Below are 12,842 nucleotides of genomic sequence, written 5' to 3'. Positions count from 1 at the left end.
TTCCGAAAATCCTTTAGTTCCAGATAATCTCGTTTCAACATAAATACTCTTTGTATCCTTCTGTGATCTACAAAGCAGTGGATTCCCTCTCAGAACCCAGAACTGAGAGATCGTTTGAAATTGCAACTAGGTTATTATCTGCCAATCTCTTCTCTCATATTCCCATCATTTCACTCATGTTTTTGAGTAGCTTAATTARGTTTGGCTTAATCTAAGAGACTGCGTGAAAATCTTCCGGCCCTCCCGGTGAGAAGTACACCTGAAACAAACAAATTACCAAAAAAAGGTGTAGATAAGGAAGAGAGAGGTAGAAAGAGAGAGATTAACAAAGATAAGCGAGTCAAGTGGGGAACAGGTGTAGAGTATCTAAAAAGAGGAAAGTGAGAGAGAGCGCAAGGCTGAGAGTCAGGCTGACATTTTCAGAAGCCCGATTATAGAGGAGAGAAGAGAGAAAGGAGAGAATCCGTAGGGATGGTTGGGCAGGGGGGGTGGATAGAGTGGGGGTCTGGGTAAGGATAAGGGGGCCATTTTAGTCAGATAGTGGGGTAACGGTAGGATCCCAACCTTTAGACTGACACCCACCAGTGTCATTGGCATTCTCTGCACTGCCTTCCTCGCTGTTCCTCAGGCGAAGGGGAGAGTGTAAGAGAACAAAAAGAGAGGGGGAGGGAGTGAAAGAAAAGAGTGAAAACGAGTGCTTCTGAATGATTGTACTGTCGCCACAACCGGGGCCAATTAAGAGAATTGCATTATATGCCTTAATCTTGCCAGTCAGGTGGGAGAGATATAGACAGAGAGAGGGGAACAGGTGCCACAGACACACGTCATTATCGCCTTCCTCTTTCATTTCGTTTTTTTCTTTTCATCTCAGAACGAGATCCTTTTTGAGGACTGTTCGCCCCGTTCGCCGAAAGGGAAGGCGGGAGAATGAAAGAGTTATTTTTCCCAATTGAAACAGAATGTTCTTTTTCTCCCGGCTCTTTTATTTGTTAACAGCACACACTCATTCATTCTGCCGCCTCTTCGTCGCTCCGCCAGGGCAGAAAGCTAGATACTTCACCTTCACCTCCGTCTAAATCCCTTTTCCCACTGCTGTTGGATATTTTTCGCTCCTGTAGAAAATGTATCCTTTTCCACCCTGAGGGAATCATTTCCTATTAAAGAACAAACCTAGGGGTTGGACATTACTCCTATACAGGTTTTCCCCATAATACACCATATCACCATATCAAAAAGAATAGACTACTTGGTGAAAAGAAAAAGAAAAACCCTCCCAAAGCCCAGAGACCCAGTCTCTCGCGACACCCCCCAACTCCCTTCTCTCCCTCCCCTCCCTCCGCCTTCCCCTCCTCTCTGAGCTTACTCCTCTCTCTCCATTCCTTTTATCCGTGGGGCATCCCACTCCCCGCCGGGACTCAGCCGGCTTGCATCCGCGGGAATCTTTTGATATCGGCTCCTGGTGTCGTCTGATTCATTCTGTGAGTATACCACTCTTTCCTCTTGCTCTCCCCTCTCATTTGGTGTGTGAGTGCGCCATTGTGTGTCTACTCTACAGGTACCTTGCCTCCTGTTAAGGCGTCTCTCCCTTTCGTTTGATTATAGTGGCGAGCTTGTAGTAATGCTCTCTAGTAGACGGGTTAAGTCGGTGTGTGTCTGTCTGTGTGTGTGTGTTTTTGTGTATGTGTGTGAGATGTATTTACATGTGAGGGAGGCAGCAGTGTTGATGATGAATGATGCACCTGAGGTACTTTGTGCATTATTGTAGATAATTATAAACTGGGTGGTTTGAGCCCTGAATGCTGATTGGCTGAATGCTGTGGTATATCAGACRGTATACCACAGGTATGACAAAACATTTATTTTTACTGCTCTAATTACATTGGTAACCAGTTTATAATAGCAATAAGGCCCAAGGGGGTGTGGTATATGGCCAATATACCARGGCTAAGGGCTGTGTCCAGGCATTCTGCGTTGAATCATGCTTAAGAACAGCCCTTAGCAGTGGTATATTGGCCATATACCACACCCACTTGGGCCTTATTGCTTAATTATATAGGTCTGGTTGTGTCCTTTCTGCAATGTGCTTGTGTAATTATGTGTGTGTTCGTTTTTTCCTTTTATATGTGTTTTATGGAATGTGCTGACTTACAAYCTTTCATTCTGCACTCCCCCAAAATATTTTGGCTGCCCTTAAGTTTTGCTCTATCATATTTTGTGAACATTACACAATCAATTCATGTTTTCTGCCGGAATGTAATTGTCTCTTATAGAATTTACTTAACTCGGTGGAACTTGATGTGCACCAGATTCATTCATGTAGAAATTAAGTGATCAAATTTCATTTGGTCAAAGAGTTTTTACTTTTTGGGGGGACAGAGCTCATTAGACTAATACCCAGCATGCTTTGAAACCATACATTTGTACATTTACATTTACATTTTCGTCATTAAGCAGACACTTTTATCGAGAGTGACTTCAGTCAGTGCATTCAACCAAGATAGATAAACAATCACATGTAAAAAGTAAAACGTTTATGTAACCATTACTYAGAATGTTGTTGTAGTTAAAGGGATACTTCGGGATTTTGCATGTTAGCAGATACCCATAGACTTCTAGTCATAGTGCTAACACTAATTAGCATTGATCTGTGAAACTAGTGCTAACTTTCTTCATGCTGTACACAGAGACAAATATGGTGTCCACAAGTTAATCTGACTCTTGGGAAGTAGATAAATGGAATTGCTAATATCCTGAAGTATCCCTTTAAACTGGTCTGTTGGTTAGTACACTGTACCTTAAACCCGGTTGGTTTAGGAGCTGGCGGGAAAGCTCATTGATGAGCAAGAAGTAGATGGGAGTGCAAAGCTCCCTACTGAAATCTTTGTTTGTTGTTGATTTTTTTTAAAGTTAATAAATGCTTTTTTCATTTAGCAGTTAGAATTAATGCAACTCAGAGCTAAAACTGACACAATTGATTCATTTGGGAGGCACTTCTAATTAAGTCAACATGATCACCTGAATAGATTTTGTCAATCTGACGTAATCATTTCTAATTATTATCTCTTAATTCCATAGTGTTTCAATAACACAATTAAAAGAAGCAGATCTGTATTAATCATGTCACGTAAAAAACATCAGGTTGAATTGTGTGTGTATCAGGTTTGGGCTCAATTCCAATTGATGGRAGTCAATTCGGGAAGTGATTTGAATTTAAAATTCAGAAAATTTAAAACATTTGAAACAACTACTTTTTAATTTATTGAGAAGATGTTGAAAATAAATGCACTTTTTTTGGTTTATTGAATTGTCATTTTAGTTTACTTCCTGAATTGACTGCCTTCAATTCGAGTAGATCCCAACCCTGGTGTGTATGTGACTTTTGATGTACTGTGTGTGCCAAAGCAAGGCCTACACTTTACATGATGTGTACTAAGTGTTTACCACTTCACTAGGCTACTATAGAAAAACATCTTATCATACAGAGTGTGCATAACATCCAAATGTAAAAATGAAAATGAAAATGAAAAATGCTAAATAGTCCTTGTGGCAGCAGAACTARACTCATACAATACATTGTARTAACCCTGGGATAGTAATTGATGGGCCCACAGAATGTAATTCCACCAGATCCAAGGCCTATAGATAGATGGACAATCTGTACCGACTGGATTTCCAAGAAGCACCAAGGACGCTATTTCTGCCAATAAGTAACCGTGGGATATGATATGATTAAGATCGTTTTTCTTTYTGCTCTTTCCGTCCAACTCCTCTGACACCTCTTAGCTCTGCAGAGCTCTGTATATTGTAGAGTGCTAAGACCTCCTCTATCACTGTCCAGGCCACACACTGGGCCTTGTCGATTATTCGAAAGCTATATTGATATTCTGCTTGAACTAGATGGAGGAAAATCACTCCTTTTTACAGTTAATGGCTCAGATGGAAATGACCTCTTTTTTCACTCCGGACAAAACTCTTACCTGGATAAGTCAGGGAGTTTGTGCTATAGCTTGAGAATTGAATAAGAATTGTCAATCTATTATCCGTTTATTCTGGTTTCCGAGTTGAAATGATGCAGTTGACGCTACGGTGTTGACGCTACGGAGTTGACGCTACGGTGTTGACGCTACGGAGTTGACGCTACGGAGTTGACGCTACGGAGTTGGCGCAACAGAATGTATGTTTTTGAGGTCATCTTTTGATGTGTGGGGAATATCAGTCATCAGAAATCAAATTGCTTTATGTTGATTAATAACAGTGGTGTGAGCTTGGACACGTAATAATTCAGTTATGGTGATTCATGTTAGCGATCAGATTGTTTTGTTAATTGGTGAGGATTTCTGTCAGTCACACGGAACACCACTCTATGTTGATTAAATCATAATGATACATGTCAATGAGATGTATCTTGATTCATCTACCCATACATGTCAGTGAAAATGAAGGATGAACTACAATGCAGCCTACATTTCCAATGTCATACAACACTTCTGTGTTTCAAATTCATAAGCAGTAGATATAGGTCAAGTACGTATATGAATGAAATTAAAATTCCAGATTGTGTGTCGCTAGGAATTATCATTTGAATGGGCATCAATTATGTTTTCCTCAAAAAACAATTTAATTGAAGTCCTCTATTCTTCTCAACCTTGGCAACACGTTCTAAGTACCATCTCACAGGAGATAAAGAGGTCCAAATTCACAGCCAGATAGAAATACACATCACAGACACTTCTGTGAGGGCGCTGATAGCTAATATCAGTCATAGTAAGTGATAGTAGGTTATGATTAGTTGGAGTGATTATATGCCTGGTGGCCTTACGTCAGCTGATGAGCACCTTAGCTGGAGTGTGTGCAGCGCTAGACTCATGTCTCTGAGCTGAGCTGCTTAGTCAATGCTGCTCGCTGGAGCGGGACGTTGCTTCTACTGTGGCACGTTGCTGGGTTGTCTGCAGCCACACAGCTCAGCACATGCTGCACACACTGCCACTAGAAACACGCACGCACACACACACACGCACGCACACTCGCGCACGCGCGCACGCATGCACGCACGCACGCACGCACACACACACGCACGCACGCACGCACACGCCAAGAAGCACTATCCAGCTGTGTGGAAGGCGGAGGACAGTGGAAAAGGACAGGAGTTTGGGTCAAAGCATGTCCTCGTGGGATCGTGCCATTTTGTTAGCAATTTGTCACATAGTTGATGACGGCAGTAAAGGATGTCCCAGTCGGCCAGTGGCAGAAGTGACAAATATAGAGTTCTAGAGCCTTCCTATGTGCTGGGATGTGAGCATTGCAGTCACATCGAGAGAGTGGGGACACAGAAACGCATTCCCATGGTGTCCTCTTCTATTGCTGCGGAGTCCATCTTTGTTGACACCTTTGGAATTTCTAAATTCGTCTGACCCTGAGGTAGACATTGTCTGAGGTAGACAATGAGGTAGAACTACCTTTTTCATGTAATAATTTACGCATCAAAGATCATCCTTTGGCATTTTCTTCAGAATGGGCTAGCGACAAAAAGTTTAAAGGCCCAATGCAGCCGTTTTTATCTCAATATCAAATKATTTCTGGTTAAAAATTAAGTACCTTACTGTGATTTCTCAAGCAAGAATTTTGCTAGGACTGTCTGGGAGTGGTCTGAGTGGGGCGGGTAAAACTGAAAACGAGCTGTTATTGGCAGAGAGGTTAGGAACTCTCTTGGTCTATCAACTTATTTATCGCCTAGTGATGTCACCGGGCAGGCCAAAACTCCACCCCACCCAAAACAGGCAGAATTTTTAGGCGGTCTTTGCAAACCTCTCTTACACTAAAAGGGCATTARCATCATTTTTACAATTTCACAGTATTATTCCAACCTCATAGTGTGGAAATATTTCTAAAACACAGAAAATCACATTTTTGTCTGCACTGGGCCTTTAAGAGATGGATTCGAAAAGACTACAATGAGTCTTCTCACAGTAAGGGGTGTAAATGTGTATTCAAATGAGTCATTCCTCACATTTAAATGGTATTACCCAGAGCAACTTGACAATAAACCAGCGTATTCATATTTTGAGATGTGCAGTTTTGTCAAGGACTTTGTTTGGGAAGGTTGCAGTTCAGTCAGTGCCTGGTTATGTGGTTGATTATTGTTGAAAAGATTGCTGATCTGCAATTGTCACATCTTTGTGTAAAATATCCAGATGTTTCTTCATTTACCTGTGTGTTGGGTGCTGTAGAGTGGAATGAATCAATCAAAAGGATTGGTAGAATAAAGAAACCACATTTGGAATAGAACAGTTGTCATAGTTACCTTTGTAGGTATAGAAAAATGTCAAGCTTTGTTAGGGAATCATACYAAAAACAGCTTTTCACTTACCTCTGATTCCAGTAATATTCAGTGACAACAAAAGCCTAATCGTGATTGTGCAAAAGTGGTGCAGGTAGCCTTCACAGGGTCCTTCCATCAGCATTGGCCAAGCATCAATGTTTCAGTGTGGTAGCGAGGCCATTACTTAGTCAACGGCTCTAACATTCACCGACAAGGGACAGTTCACCCACAAGGTATAATGGCTAACCAGCTAGTTAATGACATCAGTGTTCACCACCAAACAGATGATCGTTCGTCCACTAACTCTGTTCTACTGACAAGGTCTCTGCTAACTAACAAGGGTTGCCGTTTGGCGGCTACAGACCGTTTCAGTAATGACATCGCCACCTGGTAACGAGGTAGCTTCTGGATCAGATGACAGTTACTAACCTCAATTTCGACTTCAAATAAGACTTCAACACCGACTCAGCTGTTCCACTGTTCATACCGGACKCTATTCCTTTGTTCCATGGGCTACTAAAACGCTGCATGCGTAGAGACGGGAGACGAGATGTAGTCCTGGTTAAATTGTGGTGAAGAGGGACCCGCCGGCGCTCCTATCTGTTTTATATGCAAATGTCCAGTCACTCGAGAATAAGATGGATGAGCTTCGTTCGAGAGTCTCGTATCAGAAAGACTTTAAAAGCTGCAATATTACATGTCTTACTGAAACYTGATTGGATGATGGCACTATGCACATGGTACTCGGTGGATTGTCCATGCAGCTTCAGGATCATACAGTGGCTTCGGGGAAGTCAAAKAGGAGGGGGAGTGTGTTTTTTCATTAATAACAACTGGTGGGCTGCTTAAAGTATGAAGGGAATCTCGAGCTTTTGCTCATCTGATATGGAAAACCTCATGGTAGGTTGTAGACACTTTTATCTACCAAGAGAGTTCTCATCCGTAATTATCAKAGCTGTCTACAAGCCAACACAASTATGGCACTCAACGAACTGTACGGGGCCATAAATAAACAAGAAACCMCTCATCCAGAGGCATTGTTTCTGGCGGGTGGAGACTTTAACGCAGGGAGAKTTAAAACTGTCCTAATTKACTTCTACCAACACATCTCCTGTGCCACTAGGGACGCTTACAAGGTCTTCCCTCGCCCCGTATTTGGCATATCTGACCATGACTCCATTCTCCTGCTTCCTGTTTACAAACAAAAGCTCAAACAGGAAGTGCTAGTAATGCACTCAATACGGAAGTGGTTGGATTAAGCAGACGCGAGGCTACAAGACTATTTTGGTGGTACTGTACAGACTGAGCTATGTTCCAGGATTCATCCGATAGTATTGACCACAACAGTCATAGGCTTCATCAATAAGTGCATTGACAATGTAATCCCCACAGTGACTATAAGAACGTATCCAAACCAAAAACCATGGATTACAGGCAATATCCTGGGCTAAAGGCTAGAGTTACRGTTTCCAAGGAACGGGACACGGACATGGAGGCATACAAAAAAGCCTGCTACGACCTCCATGACATCAAACATGCAAAAGGACTATAWCATCCCAGACACCCTAGACCGACTCCAATTCGCATACGGTCTCCACAGATGACACAATCCCAATTGTACTTCACACTGCCCTCTCCCACCTGGACAAGAMGGGAAATAATTATGTGAGAATGCTGTTCATAGACTACACCTCAGCGTTAAAAACACCATAGTCTCCAAGCTCATCACCAAGCTAGGGTCCCTGGGACTGAAATTCTGGACTTCCTGATGGGCCAGGCCCATGTGGTGAGGGTAGGCAACAACACCTCCACCATGCTGACTCTCAACACGGGAGCACCTCAGGGGTGTGTGCTTAGTCCCCTCTTGTACTCCCTGTTCACCCACGACTGCGTGGCCACGTACGACTCCAACACCATCATCAAGTTTTCTGACAACACGACGGTGGACGGCGATGAGTCAGTCTACAGGGATGTCTGAGACTTAGCAGTTTGGTGCCTAGAACAACAACCTCCTCCTAAATGTCAGTAAAACKAAGGAGCTAATCGTGGATTATAGGAGAAAGAGGAAAGAGCACACCCCCATACACATTGATGTGGCTATTGTGGAGTGGGTCGAGAGCTTCAGGTTCCTTGGCATCCACACACACCTGCACAGTCGTGAAAAGGGCACGGCAGTGCCTATTCCCCCTCAGGGGGCGGAACAGATTTGGCATGTGCACTCGTATCCTCAAAATGTTTTACAGCTGAACCATTTAGAGCATCTTGATGGGCTGCATCCCCACTCGGTATGGCAAATGCACCGGCCATGCCTGCAAAGCATTACAGAGGGTGGTGCGAACAGCCCAGTGCATCACTGGGGCTGAGCTCCCTGCCATCCAAGGATCTCTATATCAGGTGATGTCAGAAGAGGCATGAAAAATTGCAAAAGCCTCCAGCCACCAAGCATAGACTGTTCACTAACAGGCTCCGAAGCAGCTTCTACCCCCAAGCCATATAGACTGCTAAATAGTAAATTAATGGTACCTGAACTATCTGCCCTGACGCTGTTCTTGCGCTACCCTATGCACACTCACTAGACTAAATATACACACTCACACACACTACATTGGCACCCACACAAAACCCACACCACATTCACATACACAACACACACACCACACATACACATCGCCCACACCAAACACACGTACATACACACACACTTTTACACTCATCATTTGCTGCTGCTGCTGCTTCTGTTCTTTATTTACTCTTATTATTATCTATTCCTGATGCTAGTCACTTTACCCTGCCTTCATGTACATATCTACCTCAAATACCTTTATTATATCTATCCTGATGCCTAGTCACTTACCCTGCCTTCATGTACATATCTACCTCCAAAATTCCTTATTATTATCTATCCTTGATGCCCTAGTCACTTTACCCTGCCTTCATGTACATATCTACCTCAAATACCTTATTATTATCTTATCCTGATGCACTAGGTCACTTTTACCCGGCCTTCTGTACATATCTACCTCAAATACCTTATTATTATCTATCCTGATGCCTAGTTCACTTACCCTGCCTTCATGTACATATCTACCTCAAATACCTTATTATTATCTATTCCTGATGTCTAGTCACTTTACCCTGCCTTCATGTACATATCTACCTCAAATACCTTATTATTATCTATCCTGATGTCTTCACTTTACCCTGGCCTTCATGTACATATCTACCTCAAATACCTTATTATTATCTATCCTGATGCCTAGTCACTTTACCCTGCCTTCATGTACATATCTACCTCAAATACCTTATTATTATCTATCCTGATGCCTAGTCCTTTACCCTGCCTTCATGTACATATCTACCTCAAATACCTTATTATTATCTATCCTGATGCTAGTCACTTTACCCTGCCTTCATGTACATATCTTACCTCTCAAATACCTTATTATTATCTTATCCTGATGCCTAGTCACTTTACCCTGCCTTCATGTACATATCTACCTCAAGTACCTTATTATTATCTATCCTGATGTCTAGTCACTTTACCCTGCCCTCATGTACTATCTACCTCAAATACCTTATTATTATCTATACTGATGCCTAGTCACTTTACCCTGCCTTCATGTACATATCTACCTCAAGTACCTTATTATTATCTATCCTGATGCCTAGTCACTTTACCCTGCCTTCATGTACATATCTACCTCAAATACCTTATTAATTATCTATCCTGATGCCTAGTCACTTTACCCTGCCTTCATGTACAACAATCTACCTCAATACCTTAATATTATCTATCCTGATGCCTAGTCACTTTACCCTGCCTTCATGTGCATATCTACCAAATACCTTATTATTATCTATCCTGATGCCTAGTCACTTTACCCTGCCTTCATGTACTAGACATATCTACCTCAAATACCTTATTATTATCTATCCTGATGCCTAGTCACTTTACCCTGCCTTCATGTACATATCTACCTCAAAATACCTTATTATCTATCCTGATGCCTAGTCACTTTACCCTGCCTTCATGTACATATCTACCTCAAATACCTTATTATTATCTATCCTGATGTCTAGTCACTTACCCTGCCTTCATGTAACATATCTACCTCAAATACCTTATTATTTATCTATCTGATGTCTAGTCACTTTACCCTGCCTTCATGTACATATCTACCTCAAATACCTTATTATTATCTATCCTGATGCCTAGTCACTTTACCCTGCCTTCATGTACAAATCTACCTCAATACCTTTATATTATCTATCCTGATGCCTAGTCACTTTACCCTGCCTTCATGTGCATATCTACCTCAAATACCTTATTATTATCTATCATGATGTCTAGTCACTTTACCCTGCCTTCATGTACATATCTACCTCAAATACCTTATTATTATCTATCCTGATGCCTAGTCACTTTACCCTGCCTTCATGTTACAATCTACCCCTCAATACCTTAATATTATCTATCCTGATGCCTAGTCACTTTACCCTGCCTTCATGTGCATATCTACCTCAAATACTTACTTATTATTATCTATCATTGAATGTCTAGTCACGTTACCCTGCCTTCATGTACATATTCTCCTCAAAATACCTTATTATTATCTATCCTGATGTCTAGGTCACGTTACCCTGCCTTCATGTACATATCTACCTCAAATACCTTGTACCTCTGCACATGGATCTGGTACTGATACTCCCTGTATATAGCTCCATTCTTGTGTATTATATMTTCTTCTTCTTCTGTTACTATTTTTAAACTCTTTYTCATTGGGAAGGGCTTGTAAGCAAGCATTTGACCGTAAAGTCAACACCAGTTTTATTCAGCGCTTGTGATTCAAAATTCAAAAAGGCACTCGCACATCTGAGCTATCTTGCTCCACCCACATCCGCTCAACGCATTGAATGGGGTTGGAGTCGAGGGAAAATAAACGTGTTACCAGATATAGCAATGTGCATTTCATAAGTATTCTAATAAAAATGTGTTCATAAAACGTATTAAACACGTCTGTAAATCCACAATGAGGACATCGACCTATCAAGTAGGTTTTCATAAATAAATTCAAAAGAAAATTCAGATAGGCTGAAGTGGTGGCAATTCGGGAAATGTGACAAATAAAATTTGATTCGATTTGATTAGCTCTTTGCCTTTGTTACCGGTCAGCTGGAGGGGCCTTAGACTCTTCAATTACGGACGGATTTCTCAAGGCTCTGCCAGGCCGTCCCACACTCATCATTACTGGCCTTGGGAAGGRATTCATCTCMATGGGCCGAAAGTACTGGAGAAAAATCKATGGCTATCTCCCAATAGATTTAARGACTCCTTTTGCTTGTCYGCTTCACTTTAGGACCACTGGTTGGTGAAGGTAACAGACAGGCTTTTCCCACCATATTGCGCTCAAGTATGAGGCACTTTAAGACCCGAGTTCATGTAAGAACATGATGAGTAAAGAGAGCTGTTTTAAACTATTGGAGCTCAGCCAATGTATTTTTGTCCGGCATACTTGTCCAGCCAGAGTCCCTGCATGATAACTTCTGTCAGGCTGCAAGCCCGACACCGGGCTAAATCGACAACAGCCACTGCAAGTGCAGGGCGCGAAAAACCAAAATCTATTTTTGTAAAATATTTAACTTTCACACATATAACAAGTCCAATAACAGCATTTGAAGATAAAACATCTTGTCAATCCAGCCAACATGTCCGATTTTTTAAATGTTTTACAGAGAAAAACACCACATATATTTATGTTACGCTCACACACCAAATAAAAAAGAGGACAGACATTTTTCACAGCACAAGTAGGATGAAGAAGTAGCATGCACAAGCACAACCTAACAACCTAAAACCAACCTAAATAAACTAGAAAAAAACTACCTCAGATGACAGTCCTATAACATGTTACACAATAAATCTATGTTTGTTCAAAAAAAATGCATATTTTAGCTATATAAATCAGTTTTACATTTACTGCTACGCATATAGCTACAGTAAGGAAATCGCACGGGAGTAGCCAGAAGAAAATACAGACACCAACGTCAACTACCTTATTAACATCAGAAACATTTCAGAGAAATATATGGTGGATAGCTAATGAAAGAGAAAGATTCTTGTGAATTACAGACAATATTCAGATCTTTAAATGTTTTACAGCGAAAACACACACATATATTCATGTAGCTCACCACCAAATACAAAAAGAGACAGATATTTTCACGAGCACGGTAGCATGCAGCTAGCATGCAGCTAGCATGCAAAACCAACCTAACTAACCTAGAACTAACCTAAATAACCTAGAAAAAACAACTCCCGCAGATGACAGTCCTATAAACATGTTACACAATAAATCTCTATGTTGTTGCGAAAAAAAGTTGAATATTTTAGGCTATAAATCAGTTTTACATTACTTGCTACCTCCCTTAGCCACCATCATTAGCTAACGAGTCAGAAATCGCACGGCAGTAGCCAGAGAAAACAGACACCAACGCTCAACTTTAACTAATTTCACGATCAGAA

General features: G+C 41.5%; 1 protein-coding gene across 1 annotated transcript in view; it reads left to right on the top strand.

Moving 5' to 3' along the window:
* The first annotated feature begins 529 nt into the window (after positions 1-529).
* Positions 530-12,842, top strand: part of LOC111955677 (glutamate receptor ionotropic, kainate 5-like) — a 103,508-nt gene continuing 91,195 nt past the window's right edge. Inside the window, 1 exon segment of the mRNA XM_070436339.1 lies at positions 530-1,478. The gene's annotated coding sequence lies outside the window, so the exon portion shown is untranslated.

The sequence above is a fragment of the Salvelinus sp. IW2-2015 genome, linkage group LG31 (genome assembly GCF_002910315.2).
Source record: "Salvelinus sp. IW2-2015 linkage group LG31, ASM291031v2, whole genome shotgun sequence".
Classification (NCBI taxonomy): Eukaryota; Metazoa; Chordata; class Actinopteri; order Salmoniformes; family Salmonidae; genus Salvelinus; species Salvelinus sp. IW2-2015.
Note: the sequence above shows the minus strand (reverse complement) of the source record. Positions and strands in the feature narration are given on the sequence as shown.